Source organism: Pongo pygmaeus, chromosome 1 (assembly GCF_028885625.2).
Source record: "Pongo pygmaeus isolate AG05252 chromosome 1, NHGRI_mPonPyg2-v2.0_pri, whole genome shotgun sequence".
Classification (NCBI taxonomy): domain Eukaryota; kingdom Metazoa; phylum Chordata; class Mammalia; order Primates; family Hominidae; genus Pongo; species Pongo pygmaeus.
The window spans coordinates 125840663-125857638 of NC_072373.2; the positions used below are offsets into that span (position 1 = coordinate 125840663).

The window sequence follows — 16976 nt, forward strand, 5'->3', positions numbered from 1 at the left end:
TCATGCACTAGTACTTCCCAGGTATAAGCAATGTTCCCTTATACCAAAGGCTGTCCTCGAAATGTTGTTCACATCCCTGCATTGGCACAAATTGCTAAGAATTTTATTAAACTGTGAAATATAACTCCACAGATAAGAAAAAAAGACTCCACACTATAAATCCCCATTTTTCATTTAATACATGTCAGTTTTCCAAAGTTGATGACACAGAAAATTTAAAACTCAGAAGAAAAATTCCATCAATTTACAATGTGTAATAATATTGAGAAAAGTTATACAAAATTTGAAAATCAAAAGAACGAAGTCATATTGAAAGTATGGCATGCACTTTTAATGTCATACCAGGGAATTACTTAAGAATCGCTACCTGTGTTTGAATTTATTATTCAGTTAGAGGTCAAACATTTATAAGTTTCATCTTCAATTGTGGACTTATATCTGGTAGAAAACATAATTCCAAAGATGTTTTTAATATTGCCATATAGCAAATTAACTATTTAACATTGCAGTCTTATTTTAACATTTTTTATTCAAAATATGTATAAATAGACAGATTCTCAATATAATTTTTTCCTATCTTTACAGTATTAAGTGTTTTCTTAAGAATTAATGGATTAAATTAAGGTCTGTGGCATGGATTTATTTAAGAATCATATTTTAAACTACTTGAAAATTATATTTTGATTATAAAATGCTCATGTTAAAAAACCTGAGTTTCTAAACTTTCCAAGTCACCTTCCTTGTTGCTTGATCCTAGGCAAACTATTTCATTGCTAAATCTCACATTCCTAATCAAAATAAAGAAAAGAATAAAATTTTATTCTAATCAAGAGTAGCATACTCCTCTGAAGTACACATGGACATTCTCCAGGATAGACGATATTTTAGGCCAATAACAAGTTTTAATAAATGTTAAAGGATTAAAATTGTACAGTTATTCTTTTCTGATCACAATGGAATGAAACTGAAAAATAATAGTAGAAGTGGGAAATCTACAAATATGTGGAAATTAAACAACACAGTTTTTTGTCAGTGACACTTTCTTGCTTTAGCATTTGTTGTCTTTTTCTGCTTTTGAAATGAGCTCTCAATTACAAAATACGAAACTACACTCAAAAGAGGGTGTAGAAAAAGCCAGCCATTGGCACAGCATGGAGAAGCCCACAAGTAAGCACAGATAGGAGCAGCAGGTGGCAAGAGTTAGGAGGTGACTGAAGCAGTGGTTACCAATGTTCACAGGACGCTAAAAGTATCCAACAGGTTGTACTCTAATGTTAGCACAGGTTAGACAGGTTAGACTAGTTACTACCTTGCTGGGTTGCCTCAGTATGTTTAGGTTCAGATTCTACACAGCAACACATCTTCCAGTTAAGAGTGATAGACTGGATTAAGAAAATGTGGCACATATACACCATGGAATACTATGCAGCCATAAAAAAGGCTGAGTTCATGTCCTTTGTAGGGACATGGATGAAGCTGGAAACCATCATTCTCAGCAAACTATCACAAGGACAAAAAACCAAACACCGCATGTTCTCACTCATAGGTGGGAATTGAACAATGAGAACACTTGGACACAGGAAGGGGAACATCACATACCGGGGCTTGTTGAGGGGTTGGGGGAGGGGGAGGGATAGCATTAGGAGATATACCTAATGTAAATGATGAGTTAATGGGTGCAGCACACCAACATGGCACACGTATATATATGTAACAAACCTGCACATTGTGCACATGTACCCTAGAACTTAAAGTATAATAAAAAAATTAAAAAAAAAAGAAATGTGGGAAAATAACAAAATGTTGACTCTAGGTAAAGGGTACATGGATTTTCATTGTACTGTCTTTTAAACTTTTATAAAGGTTTGTGATTTTTTAGAAAGTTGGGGGAAAATAAATCACTATTCCTTTTCTTACTGGAAATCATTAAAAAAAAAAAAAAAAAAGAGTTCTTGGTTTGCACTGATCACAGCATGATTGGAAGGTAGTGGACCAGTCTTGTTAGTTTTTCAAAATGCCGTCCTAGACTTGATATGTATTGGGAGACTTCAGGAGCTCTGCACTTCAGTGACAGCATATGATGGGGGTTTTCTGGGTGGATACGTAGCTCAGCCAAAATCCAAATGCCATTAGTGAGCTTCAGGGATTGGTATACCGTGTCCTGCCCTTCCACATTCCTCTTGGCAATAGTATAAACATTATTGTTTTGCAACTTGCTGGCGACAATGTCAGCATTTAAATGACATTCCTTAATCTAAAACTGAAGTTCATTTCATTGGGAATATCCTTTCCTGTTGCAAGAAAGACCTGGTGCTCCATTTTGCCATCTTCTAAAAAGCACACTGAGTGGGGTGAGGCAGCTGAAGTAGAAGACATCAATATTGTTTTTCACAGCCACCTGCAGGTTATTCAGTCATCTTCATGACTAGGCCCAAGGTGTTGAGAGGCAGAGAGATATCAATGTTCTGGTTTGGCATCAGTGGTGTATGGATGGCCAGAAAAGTGCTATTCTTGTTAAACTAGATTGCAAAATCTGTCATATGCTGCAGAGCTGTATTGGTGAAATTCATTTCCATGTAGATGTGCCCTTGGTGGTGAGTCAATGTTCCTGAAATCTCTAAGCCTTTATCCTGTAATGCAGGTAGCCAGAAATAGCCTTAGGAGCCACATACCCACCAGGTGCCATGCCTATCCCTGTGGAGAGCGCAAACAGGTCATTCAGTCCACTGCTGACCACAGCAGGTGTAGGTGAAGAAACAAAGGTTGCAGACACCCTGGATAGGATGAAGGATTGTCCCACCAGACTACCTAGTCCTCCTCTCAAGAGATCCACTGCTCCCATCTGCATGGAGGACACCTGTGGCACATTGACTGGTTGACTGGGGTCAAGGTTTAAAAGATCCCTGAGAAGATCACCTTATGAGGGGATAACCTGAGGCTGTTTCAGTTCAGTTGCAGTGGTACCAACAGGGCTGTCACCTGAATCAGTGCTCCCATGATGAATTGGTAACTATTTACAATGGATTCTATGACTTCCTTCCACAAAAATATTTGGAGGCTTATGATACGCAGAGGCCAAAGAACCAATGCGGCACATGAGCTCTCCAGTAGAGTTAGCTCAATAAGATCTGTCTCCTCAGAGATCAGTGGCTTCTCAGACAAGACTACTTGTTTAGCTGTGACTAGGTCAGTTGAGAGAGAAGACACCAATAAATATAGCCCCCGTCTCAAAGGTCAGGATTATCAGAATTCTGTACAACACACTCTTAAACAACAAGTGGATCAAAAAAGAAATCATAAGGGTAATTATAGAATATCTCGAAACAGATGAAAATTATAGCATAACATACCAAAACTTACAGGATGTGGGAAACACAGTGTTATGAGAAAAATTTATAGCTGTAAATATATGCTTATATTAAAAAGGAGGAAAGATCTCATATCAATAAGCCTAACATTACACTTTAGCAAACTAGAAATAGAAAAACAAACTAAACACAAAACTAGCTCAAAAAGGAAATAATAAAAATTATAACAGAGATAAGCAAAATCAATAATAGAAAAACAATAGAAATAATAAAGGCAAGAGTTGGTTCTTTGGAAAGTTCAACAAAATTGACAAACTTTTAACTAGATGGACTAAGAAAAAGAGAAGATTCAAAAAGTAACGTCAGAAATGAAATAGAGCATTACTACTATTTCTAAAGATATAAAAATATTACAAGAGAGTACTAAGATAAATTGCACTCCAAAAAATTTAATAGCTTAGATGAAATAGACATGTTCCTAGAAAAACAAAACCTACCAACACTGAATCACGAAAAAGTAGAATATCTGAATAGACCTATAACTAACAAGGAGATTAAATCAGTAATCAACAACCTCCCAGCAAAGTAAAGCCCAGGACTAGATAGCTTAATAGGGAAATTTTCTCAAACATTTAAAGAAGAATTAACACCCATTCTCCTCAAACTTTTCTGAAAATTTGAAGAGGAGAGAACACTTTCAAGCCCATTCTGAGTAAAGTATTGAACTGATAACAAAGCCTAATCAAGAAAATACAGAAAAATAAATCTGTAGACGAATAGCATGATAAATGAGTTACTCACCAAAAACGTATTAGCAAATTGAATTCAATAGCTCATTTAAAATATTATACACCATTACCAGTGGGATTTATTCCTGGAATGTAAGCACGGTTTAATATATAAAAATCAATCAATGTAATACATTAACAGAGTGAAGGGGAAACTAAACCACAAGTCATCTCAATTGATGTAAAAAAATTGACAAGATGATAAGATTCCACACTGCTACATGACCAATCAACCAACTAGGAATAGAAGGAAATCACTTCAACATAAGAAAGGCCATGTATGAAAAACCCAGCTAACCTCATACACAATGGTGAAAAACTGAAAGCATTACCATTAAGATTAAAAACAAGACAATAATGCTCACTTTTTGTCATTTCTATTCAACATAGTACTGGAAGTCCTAGCCATGATAATTAGGCAAGAAAAAGAAATAAAAGGAATTCAAATTGAAAATGAATTAGTAAAATTAACTCCGTTCACAAACAGGATAATTTTATAAGAACAAAACCCTAAATATTTCACAAGAAACTTTTAGAAATAATAAATTCAGCAAAGTTGCAGGATACAAATTTAACACAAAAAAATTAGTTGCATTTTTATACACTAACAATGAACAATATAAAATAAAAACTGTTTCATTTATAATACTATTGAAAATAATAAAATAAAATTCTTAGGAATAAATTAAACCAAGATAGTGAAAGACTTGTACACTGAAAACTATAAAACATTACTGAAAGATATTTTAAAGACATTAATAAATTAAGGCATACTGATTTCATAGACTGCAAAATGTAATATTGTTAAGATGTCACTAACCCAGAGATATGTACGAATTCAATGCAATCTCTATCAGAGTACCAATGATGACTTTTTTCCCAGAAATTGAAAAATCTATCCTAAAATTTGCATGTAAACTCAAGGAATTCTGAACAGCCAAAACAATCTTGGAAAAGATGAATTAAGATACTTATCTTCTACATTCTGATTTTAAAACATATTACAAAGCTACAGCAATCAAAACAGTGTGGCACTGGCACAAAGATAGATAGATGATTAATGAAATAGAATAGGGAACCCAGAAATAAACCCTTATATATATTTACAAGTGACTTTCAGCCAGATTTCCCAGGCCATTCAGTAGAAATTAAGTCTTTTAAACTAACTTTGTCAGAAAAATTGGAAATCCACATGCAAAAGAATAAAATTGGAGCCTTAACCCATATTATATTAAAAAATTAACACAAAACAGATCAAGGACATAAACATAAGACCTAAAAACTATAAAATTCTTAAAAAGAAAACATAGGAAGAAGCTTTATGACGTTTGACTTAGCAATATTTTCTTGGCCATGACACCAAAGGCAAAGGCAAAACAAGTAGGCAAATTAGACATCAAAAATATTTTTATCTTTGTGCAAAAAAGACTCTATCAACAGAGTAAAAGCGCAGCATGCAGAATTAGAGAGAAAAAATACTTGCAAATAACGTATCTGCTAAAGGATTAATATCCAGAATATAGGGAGAATTTCTAAAACTCAACAACAAAAACACAAGCAATCCAAATTTTAAAATAGGCAAAGTAAATAAATAAATGTTTCTCCAAAAGGAGATATACAAATGTCAGTAAGTACATGCATATATTCTCAACATCACTAATAATTAGAGAAATGCAAATTAAAACCACAGTGAGATACCATTTCTCACCCTTTAGGGTGGCTATTATAAAAGAAACAGGAAATAACAAGCATTGATGAAGATGTGTAGACACTGGAACTCTTGTGCTTTGTTGGTAGGAATGTAAAATGGTACAGCCACTGTGGGCAACAGTATAGCAGTTCCTCCAAAAGTTAAACGTAGAATCATCCTGTGATCTACCAATTCCACATTGGTTATATACCTCCAACAATTGACAGCAGGGACATGAAGTGATATCTACACAACTATTTTCATAGCAGCATTATTTGCAATAGATCAAAGGTAGGAGACAGTCAATGGATAAACAAAATATAATTATATACACACAATGAAATATTATTCAGCCTTAAAAAGAAATGAAATTCTGGCACATGCTAAAGCATGAATGGATCTTAAGGACATTATGCTGAGTGAAATAAGCCATTGACAAAAGGACAAATACGAGGATTACACTTAGGTATCTAGAGAAGCCACATTCATTGAGACAGAAAGTAGAATGCTTATTTCTCAGGGCTTCTGGGAGGGGGAAATAGGAAGTTATCATTTAATGGATACAGAGTTTCAGTTTCACAAAATAAATAAAAATTCTGTGGATGCATGGTGGTGATGGTAGCACAACAATATAAACATACTTAATGCCATTTAACTGCATACTTAAAGAGGGCTAACATGGTAAGTTTTATGTTACGTATGTTTTACCATAAACTAAAAATAAATATTAAAGAAAATAAAACTATAAGAGGTGGATAGAATAAACATATTTGTGTTCCTCCTACAATATCATCCTTAATCTAGCCTTTGAGGAATGTAGTGCTAGTGAGAAATCCAAAAACTGTACACATGGCTCCTGAAAGACTCCCACAGAAGCAAATTAACAAATTTACTCTTGTGACTCCTTCACTTACTAAATCTTCTTGAAGTATTCCTTTTCGTTTAGTGGTGGTATAATTTTTTTCTATAAGCATGAACATATGTTCTTCACTCTACCTTCACCCTAGCATTTCCTAGCCTAGAAATTCAGAAACATAACATCCATGCTACTCTCGTGCTGAAGATCCAATATTTGCAACAGGCAGCCCTGTATGTATGATCTTTGTCCTTACAGTGTCTGCAGACCCAATTTCCTGAATTTCTCTCTGCATTGCATCAAGTGGCAAAAGTATTTTCTATGCCGCTATAGACTGAATTGTTTCCCTCCAGAATTCAAATTTTGAATCCATAACCTCAAATAGGAATATAATAAATAAATAGTATAATAAATAGTATAGAATAAAATAGTAAAAATAGTATTTGAAGATAGGGCCTAGAAAGAGATGATAAAGGTTAAATGATTTAATCAATTGTGGCTCTAATCCAACAGGGCTGGTGCCCTTTATAAGAAGAGACACCACAGCAGTCTCTTTCCCAGCACACAAACAAGAGGTCATACGAGCACACAATGATATCATGGCCATCTACAAGCCAGGAAGAAAACCCTTACTAGAAACTAAATACTGTTGAACTGTAATCAGTGAGAAAATATATTTCTGTTGTTTCAGCCATCCAATTGATTGCATTTTGTTATGGCAACTTGAGCAGAATAGGACACAGGCTCTCCTGGCCTGATGTTCTTCTTTTTCTCATATGTACCACAAAAGAAAATCAGACTCAAAAGATTTTTAAATTGGAACTATCTTTCAAAGCCCAAGTGCACAGAGTTTTAGGGAAAAACAGAGATCCTCGATCACACTCTTTTTTTATTTTATTTTTATTTTTTATTGAGATGGAGTCTCCTCTATCACCCAGGCTGGAGTGCAGTGGCAAGATCTCTGCTCACTGCAACCTCTGCCTCCCAGGTTCAAGTGATTCTCATGCCTTAGCCTCCCAAGTCGCTGGGATTTACAGATGTGTGCCACCACACCTGGCTAATTTTATATTTTTAGTAGAGATGGGATTTCACCATGTTGGCCAGGCTGGTCTCAAACTCCCGACCTCATGTGATCCACCCATCTCAGCCTCCCAAAGTGCTGGGATTATAGGCGTGAGCCACCATGCCCAGCCTCTATCAATCATTTTTGCCTAAAACTTCTGCTCTAGATTTCTGCATTTTCCCAGAGTTTCTCCTAAGGTACTATCAAAGCCTCTTTTAAAATGTATTACATACTTCTTTGAGGCTGTGATAATTTTCCCCAGTAACAGTTTTTGCTTAGGAATTGTATCCTGTAATACGTGCATTCCCTGATCTGCTAACAAAGATTCTTAGAATTTGTGTAAGAAGTTCTAGACATACCAAGCAGTTTAGGCAGAGGCTTGAAAACACACATGCACAAACACACATACATACACACACCTTTGAGTTCGTGATGATTGCGTTCAATTTTTATCTCTTCATATTAGCTTAGGAAATCTTTCCATATAGTTAGTTTACCACATGCAATCTATTTTTTGCACTCACCTCCCGTAATTGAATCCACATCTCAGAAATCTTCATGAACATAGTTTTCTGATATTCACAGGAGCCATCTAGTCAAGACAGATGGTGGCAAGTCAGGCTGTGGATACCTGGTAGTCAATAAATCACTAAGGGCTGGTCTTCTCTATTAGGTTGTTCCGTTTTGGTTTTTAAATTTACTGTAAACAGCATAGAGCAGGCAAACAAGAGGATTTGGTTGAAACAGTGTGGTTGTGGCACTTCAAAAAACTTTTAAACAAAACACAACAATATCCAAGTTTAGTTATTAGACAAATCATCCCTCCAAGTTTGCCAGAAAAGATAATTACTTGCTCTTAAAACTGAAATCCTAACACAGGCTACTGAAGAGTCCACAGCCTGTACTCTAAAGCCATGTTCTGCCTATTTAGAAAAGAGAATTCCTGGCATATAAAGGACTCTATACCTTTTAAGTTGCTACTTACAATCTATTCAGGCAGCACCAGTCAAAGTGGGATCCTTGTTCAATGTAATTTCTCCTTTTTTATGTGAGTCTCTATGTTGAGTCCAAATTCTTGAGTGTATAGTCATCACTTTTGGGCCTTCTAGGCAAGGCTGTTGTTAGAGGTGAATGTGTCCGTAATCCTTCCTATACCTACTCCTGCCATGCTTGATTCTTAAAGAATTTATGGAAAAGGAACACTCCAAGCAAATATGTACTCTTTATTTTTACAAGAGCTCCTTCCAAAAATCGTTAAGTGGTTACCAATTCTTATTAAGGGGACTGGAAATGGTGTAAACTCAATAATGCCTAGCCTCTCACAGCCTAGAAGTTTGATTGCCTTAAGCAATTGACCCCATAGGCAGCCTTTTTTTTTTTAACCGCAGTTCTCACTCTTACCGGCAAAGGGCCTTAGTAACCACCTCTAACTTACACTTACTATTCCAATTCTGTGAATATAAGAATAATGGGTTGTTCATAATAAAAGAACGTTGGTCACTTGCATTCAGTATCTGAAAGTTTCATCCTCTGACATTGTTACCGAGAAAAGTTTTAGACTACAGTACCATATGGAGAATGCATTGAAAACACTGGTCTAAGGACTTTTCTTAAACTTATGAATTCAAACTTCTAGACTGGTGCTATTTTAATGTTCTCCTTATTGCATTTGTTTCTTAGTGAAAATGGGAGAGAGAAGCCAACCATACTAGAAGCTAAGTTACAAAGTATTTTTGACAATGTATTGGTGTTATAATAAATATTAGTCATTGGTGCTTAGTTTCTTTTCTTTTCACCTAGCACGTAATTTCATTCCTAGCATATAGTAGGCTCTAAGTAAAACTGTGTGGAGTGAATGAATAAATTCCTAACCAAGTATAAAATATCTGCTAACTTACAGCCAATAAACTGTTAAATAACAGCCTATATGCACTTCTACTGGAATTATCTTTCAAAAATATTTATTCAGTGCTTCTAGTAAAGTAAAATGGATGAGTGAATGAATGAATAATGATAACATAAAAATAGTATTTAACAATATATTTAAATATATTAAAAGATATAATTTTTAAATCCCTACCTTTACTCGGTTTATAGTCTGGTGTTAGAGATAAACATTAAGCAAATGAATAAGTAAATATTTAATACAATGATATTGTTAGTGGAAAGAAATTTTGTGAAGAAAGATAAAGTAGAATGAGGGGATAGAGAAGGTGTTTCTTCCATTCTTCATAGGATAGAGGAGGAAAGTGGGACAAACACTTAAGAGAAGGAGCCACGGGCACCGTGAGAAAAGACAAGGCAAGCAGTCTTAAAACCACAGTAAACAAGTATAATGTATACATATGTCTTACTTAAGAAGCTTTATTTAACATATCTGTGGCCTCTTAGAGAAGATGTTAAAGACATTTTAAGATAAATTTTAAAAATCAGTACAAACTTGCTCATTGCTGGTAGAGATTAACTATATATCATACATATGCAGTAAAGAGTTCCAAAACTTAAAATCTTTACATTCTTTTAGCATGGTTGCACCACTTACTGAGCATGTCATTGTAATGTACAGCTTAAGCTAGTGTTTGGAGTCAGAAAACATGAGCTCAAATCCAAGTTCTGTCTCTTCTCATAATTCAGTGCATGTATCTCAATTTGGCTTCAGTTTTCTTGCCTGTGAAGCAAGGAAAATGATCTCTACCTCTAACTTCAGTGTTTTGTATTCATTAATTCATTAACTCATTCATTTGTTCAGTCATTCAACACATACTTAATAATTGTTTACAGTACAGCAAGCATCATCTGGCCATGTGGATACAGGGCTGCTATCCTAGACTTTGGGAAGAGATCATCAGGAAATTGTTAAAGAAAGAAATTTATAATGTGTCAGGTGGTAATAAGTATTAAAAAGAAAAACAGAACAAGATAAGAAAAAGTACTTGAGACATTCTACTCTTCACAATAATGTTTTAAGGAAAATTTGTCTTACAGCGTGAGAGAAATTTAAAGGTAATGAGAGATCCACCCTTGTGAAATCATCTAAGGAAAAATGATCCAGATACAAGAATATAATCTCAAAGGCCCTATGATTGATCATGCAAAGAGACAGGTGTGGCTATAGTGGAATGTGTGAGGGAGCAAGTAATAGAGCAAGGGCAGGCAGATAAACTGGAAGCATTATTTAGAAACATGTAAACCATGATGAGCATTTTAAATGTAATTCTCAGAGGGATCAGAAACCATTAGAAAAGTGTATGATATAAGATGTGGGAGAAGAATGAACCATATAGTGGCAAGGTTAGAAGCAAGGGGATTAGTTGGAGGTTGTCCTTGAAGCCAGATTACAGTGATTTCAACAATTTGGGGTCAGAGAAGGTGATAAGAAGTGGTCAGATTATGGGTACATTTCAAAAGTAGAATTAGGGCTGGGTGTGGTGACTTGTGCCTGTAAACTCAGCACTTTGGGAGCCAATGTGGGAGGATTGCTTGAGCCGAGAAGTTCAAAACCAGCCTGGGCAACATAGTGAGACTCTGTCTCTATAAAAATTTGGAAAACTATAGCCAGGTGTGGTAGTGGGCACCTGTAGTCCTAGTTACTCAGGAGGCTGAGGTGGGAGGATCACTTGAGTCCAGGAGGTCAAAGCTGCAGTGAGCCATGCTGGTGTCACTGCACTCCAGCCTGGGTGACAGGGCAAGGCCCAGTTTCAAAAACATATGTGTATATATAGTAGGATTTGTTGATGTGGTTTGTGAGAGAAAGAGAGCAGTGAAGAATGACTCCAAAGCATATAGTCTATTGTGGGCTGAATTAACTGCATTTGGAATATGTGCTAATCCCAGGAACATGTGAATGTTAAATTATATGGCAAAAGGGATTTAGCAGTTGAGATTAAGTTAAAGATGTTGAGATGGGGAGAGTATTTTAGATTTTCAGGACAAGCTCAGTGTAACCAGAAAAAAATATTTTAAGGAAGACTCAGGAAGAATGAGAGAGGAAGAGGGCTACGTGATGACAGAAACAAAGGGAGAAAATCCTATGTAATTTAGTGTCAGGAGCCAGCAATAAAGACAACCTCTAGACATTGGAAAAGGTAAGAGAATGAATTATACCTTTAAGCCAGTACAAACCAGCCCTGACAACATCTTGATTTCAGCCTAATGAAACTTGCTTGAAACTTGATTTCCAGAACTGTAAGAGAATATATTTGTGTTGCTTTAAGCTATAAAAATTGTCCTAACTTGATACAACAGCAATAGGAAACAAATGAATGGTTTAAGTAACTGAAAGGATAGAGAAGAATGGAGGAAGACAGGAAGAAGCAGGTTTAGGACTGTATATGAAAATCAAGGAACTTGGATTTGTATGCAATATTTGAGATAACTTTAAAATATCAAGGTGGAAAAGTCAAATAGATTGGTCGATACATAAATCTATAATACAGAAGAATGCTCCTAGCTGGGTAAATAAATTTAGAAGTAATCAGCATATATGTTTGTTATTTAATCCATGAATCTCAGAAGAATAGGCTAGGCTATACGTACAGTTGGAGAAAAGAAAGAAAAATACTAAAACCAGCTGTTCTTCAAAGTTTAAAGACAGAAAACTCAAGGTTATTCAGGAAAGCAGTGGCCAACAAAGTAAGGAGAAAACTAGAAGACCAGTGTTTTGAATGCCAGATAGAGAAAATATTTCAAGAAAAACTGAGGATTAGTTGTGTCAAATGCTGCTGATAGAATAGAGCAGACTGAAAATGCACCATTAAATTAAGAAACATGTGTTCACTGATAACTTTGATGAGAGCAAAAACTATAATTTTAATAAGACCTGCTTTGGTGGAAGGAAGGGGCAAAGTCAAATGATCTCTGGAAAAAAGATAGGTGAAGAGAAAAAGGAGACCCTAGTCAGAGTATAGCATCCTTGAGCTTCAAGAAGGAATACAATCCAGTTTGCAAGTAAAGGAATGCACGTTAGATAAGAATATAAGCAGTCTACATATTGCTGTGAAGATTAATGAGCTAAAACAAAATGTCCACATATCTGCACAAAATAGTTACTCAATTAAATGTGGGTATTATTATTAACATAAAAATTATTCCCACAATCTGATAAATTGTGTTTTTGGGATGTCTACTTTACAATTAAGGAAATTAACTTCTAGTTAAATTAACTGAATTTCCCAGGTGTATTACTCTACCTCACTTTCCAGAGCACCTTACAGTATGAGCAAAGTTGCATAATGAAAAAATTTCTGGTCATGAAAGACAGAGAACTTGAATCTGAGAAATTTTTCTCTTATGAAATATTTATCAATATTGTTGTTTTAAAACAACTTTAGTTCTTCATGTTCATAATAGAACGAATGATACACTCGTTACACAAGGTTGCTGACAGGATTAAATACAATTTTTCAGGTTAAAAATTTGTATAAACTGCCTGACATTTTGAAAGGGTGTCACAAAACTGGGACAAATCTTTTCTCAGCTGGAGAAATATTCTTAGAGCAAAGAAATCTGAAAATTGACTTTCACTGAAGACTGAATGCTGGCAGACAGATGAAGAAAGTGACTCAAACATAGGAGACAGCATAAAATAAATTATTTGACACACTAAGGAAAACTGTATTTATGTTTGAGCACCAAATGCGAAAGTCAAAAGCAACAAAGAAAGGCACAAAATGCCAGACCTAGGTCTTCAATTTTAATGTTTGAGAAACTCAGAAATGGTGGGGCAGTGGGAAGATGCAGCGGTTGTGATGAAAGTGTCATCCTGGAAGTTTAGTTAGTGATAGACTGAAAATGAATGGAGGCCAGTGGTTCTTACATTAGACTCACAGGTAAAAGAAACCAGGGCCCATGTGAAATGGAAATAAATTCAAATATGATGGGGTAAATTACAGAGATTTAGTCAGTTGTCAATCAAGGTGACAATTCCTTAAATTCTCATCAGAAAATACTATTACTTTTACTTTCTTAATTAGACTCTTTCCTTTAGTGATCTCACTTTCTATAGACCTTTCCTCCGAGTAAAAACAAGAAGGGTATAGATTTAAAGGAGTCCCTCTGCTCATTTGACTTCTGGCAAATACTTTTTGTAAAAATAAAATAATTGGAAATAAATAAATAAATACAAATGAAGTAAGTGTACACAGAATCATACACACACACACAAAATGCTGGGACCCAGGCAATCAGAGCCCATAGAAATACAGATTAAAGTCAAACAATGGAAAAGAGGAAATAGATTTGTCCAGGCTAAGGCATATATTTAGTTTAAGGTATAAATGGAATGAAGTAAAATTTCAGGAAACAAAATAGAGGAATTAGTAGTTTCTAGGGTTTTTCTTTATTATTCACTTTCATTTATATAAAACTTAGATCAGATACTTAATCATATGCATTCCAAACTAAAAGCATTAGACCTGTATGTTTCCTGCTAAAGTTTGCATTATTGCTCAAATCATTCACCAAGTTATTACCGCTCATATTCTAAAGGCTCTGTACTTCATTTTTCTTCACAATGATGAGTACACTAAAGTTACTACATGAAGAAAAAAGGCTAAACTTTAAGGGCATTTTAAAAATAGATGTTGAGAATGTTTTGTTAGTAATTTAAATAATTCTCAATATACAGAATAAAAAGAGATATGCCAGCTTTTTTTTTCTTCCAAAACTTTAATAATGTGCATGGGAAGGCAATGCTGTCATTCTACAGCTCTGAATTAAACTCTGCTAATGGCACCCACCAAAAGGCAATTGTGAGGGTCAAATGATAAGATCTATGTAGAAGATTAGCATAGTACTTGTTCTATAATAAGGACCCAATAAAAGTAGAATATGTATTATTATCAAGATATATTATTTTCTTAAAACAGATTTCTCTTTACTGCAAAAATAATAATTACTTTGTGCCTAGACATGTTTCATTAATATGAAAATAAAATTTGATGCTTCAGTGTATCATGGATTTTTTAAGTCTAATTTTTTTTTATTTCCCTCATTCATACAAAGGAAAGCCTCATGTATATCCGTCTTTGGTGTTGAGTCTTTACAAGCTATAATGCTTACATTGTGCAAGTAGTATATTTCATAAGACTGGTAGTATTATATGGATTACATAAAGTGAATATAATTCATTAATAGATTTTGTTTTAAATTATGGAACTCTTGGATGCAAAAATAAATTATTTTTTAAAGCAACTTAAACTGTTCTGATGGCTTGCGTTAAGTATTTCTTTTGGGAATTATATTAACCTGTCTGTAGTAACTACACTATAATAGGTTTGTTTATTTTAGAGTTTTTTAAAAATGCGTTAACTATCTCAAATGTTTTTTCTGGTGTATTATCAGTAAAGAAAGTATTTTCTCCTGACAATTGTTATCAGGGGAGGATCTATTCTTCTCAACAGAAAAAAGTGTAAAACAGGTAAACATTTTTAAAACAAATTTCAGGACAACTTGAGCAGTGTTTACTCAGAAAAAGAAAAAAAAAACGGGTACTGCATTAGATTAAAAAATGAGTCTGTAGCATTCTTGCCTATAGGCATTTCCATCTTATCAGTTTGGTTGGTAAAATCCCACAGCTTTACTTGATGCTGGTGGTGGACTCAAATCAGGGTGGTTAGAAGAGCAAGTAGAAATTCAGTGGGAATATTTAGAATCAGGAGAGCCAGAGAAGAACTGAAATAATAAATTTTTCAAATACAATTGGCTGGAGCTAAAATGAAAATGTGTGAGAAACCCCAGAGAGCTCAGTGAAAATTGAAAGCCTGGGGAGAATATGAACTTGCTGAAACTTTGTATATAATCCTCAACTCGCATATAGCTGGGGTGGTAGGGGTGGAAAACTTACAGTATTAGTTTGAGGTTCCTGAGCACATCCTCTGCTAGAATCACTAAGTAATGTCTGAACTATGCAGACATAGGGGAGATCCCAAAGGAATCAGACAAAAAAAAAAAAAAAACAAAAGCAAAAAAAACAGAGCAGATACATGAGAGGCTGTGATATGGTTTGGGTGTGTGTCCCCACTCAAATCTCATGTCGAATTGTAATCCTTAATGTTAGAGGTGGGTCCTGGTGGAAGGTGATAGGATTATGGGAGAGGATTTCCCTTTTGGTGCAGCTCTTGTGACAACGAGTGAGTTACGCGAGATCTGGTTGTTTAGAAATGTGTAGTACCTCCCACCTCACCCTCTTCCACCTGCTCAGACGTGTAAACCATGCTGGCTTCCCCTTCACCTTTTGCTATAACTCAAAGTTTCCTGAGGCCTCCCCAGCCATGCTTTCTGTACAGCCTGCAGAACTGTGAGCCAATTAAACCTCTTTTCTTTGTAAGTTATCCAGTCTCAGGTAGTTACTTATGGCAGTGTGAGTACGGACTAATAAATGTTGCATAACACAGTGGAGACCTATTTCACAATTTGAGTGCAGATAAGATAATTGACTACTAAAATAAACAAAAAACAGCCTTCAGGAGAACAAAAGAATGCCCAAAATGGATATATATCTATCACGTATAATTATTAATTGAATTGCTATTCATGAACTAGACAAAGAAATAGGAAAGGGAACAATAACCAGGAAAAAAAAAAAACAGCAAGTAGAAATTGACTTCAGGTGGATCTAGATGTTAGAGTAGATATCTCTTATTATCTATAAAAGTAGATATTATGTATATATTCGAAGAAATTAAGGAATCCATGTCCAAATAATCAAAGGAAAACATGCAACAAATAATAAGAAATCTCAATGGAAGTTGTAAATTATAAAATAAAATTGTAAATTGTAGAAAAAGATTGTAAATTGTAAAAAAAAGAAATGAGTGTAAATTAGAGGACTCAAAAATGTAATAGCTGAAATTAAAATCTCTGCTGTTTAACAAGCAACTTGAAATAAATTAAGAATTTGTAAGCCTAAAGATAAAGCAACAGAAATTTTAAAATTCAAAAAACGGAAAGAAAAAAATGAAAAAAATAAACAAACAGATATTTTGTGGTGTGTGGAACAAAAGGAAGCATTTCAATGTAAGTGAATTGGAGTTCCAGGAAATGAATAGAAACATAAAGGATCAGAAAAACACCTGTAGTGATGGTGATTCCAAATGCTCAGAATTTGACAAGAAAGATTAATTTACAGATCTAACAACTTCAATGAACCCCAAACAGCAGAAACACAGAGAGTATCATACCTGAATATATCAAACAGATAAAAGCTAAAACAAAGAAAATTCTTGAAAGTATACATCAAATAAACCAAATGATACAATTAATGGCCAACTTC

General features: G+C 34.7%; 1 pseudogene; it reads right to left on the bottom strand.

Moving 5' to 3' along the window:
* Positions 1 to 2001: 2001 nt before the first annotated feature.
* Positions 2002 to 15918, bottom strand: LOC129042561 (AP-1 complex subunit beta-1-like; annotated as a pseudogene).
* Positions 15919 to 16976: the final 1058 nt, after the last annotated feature.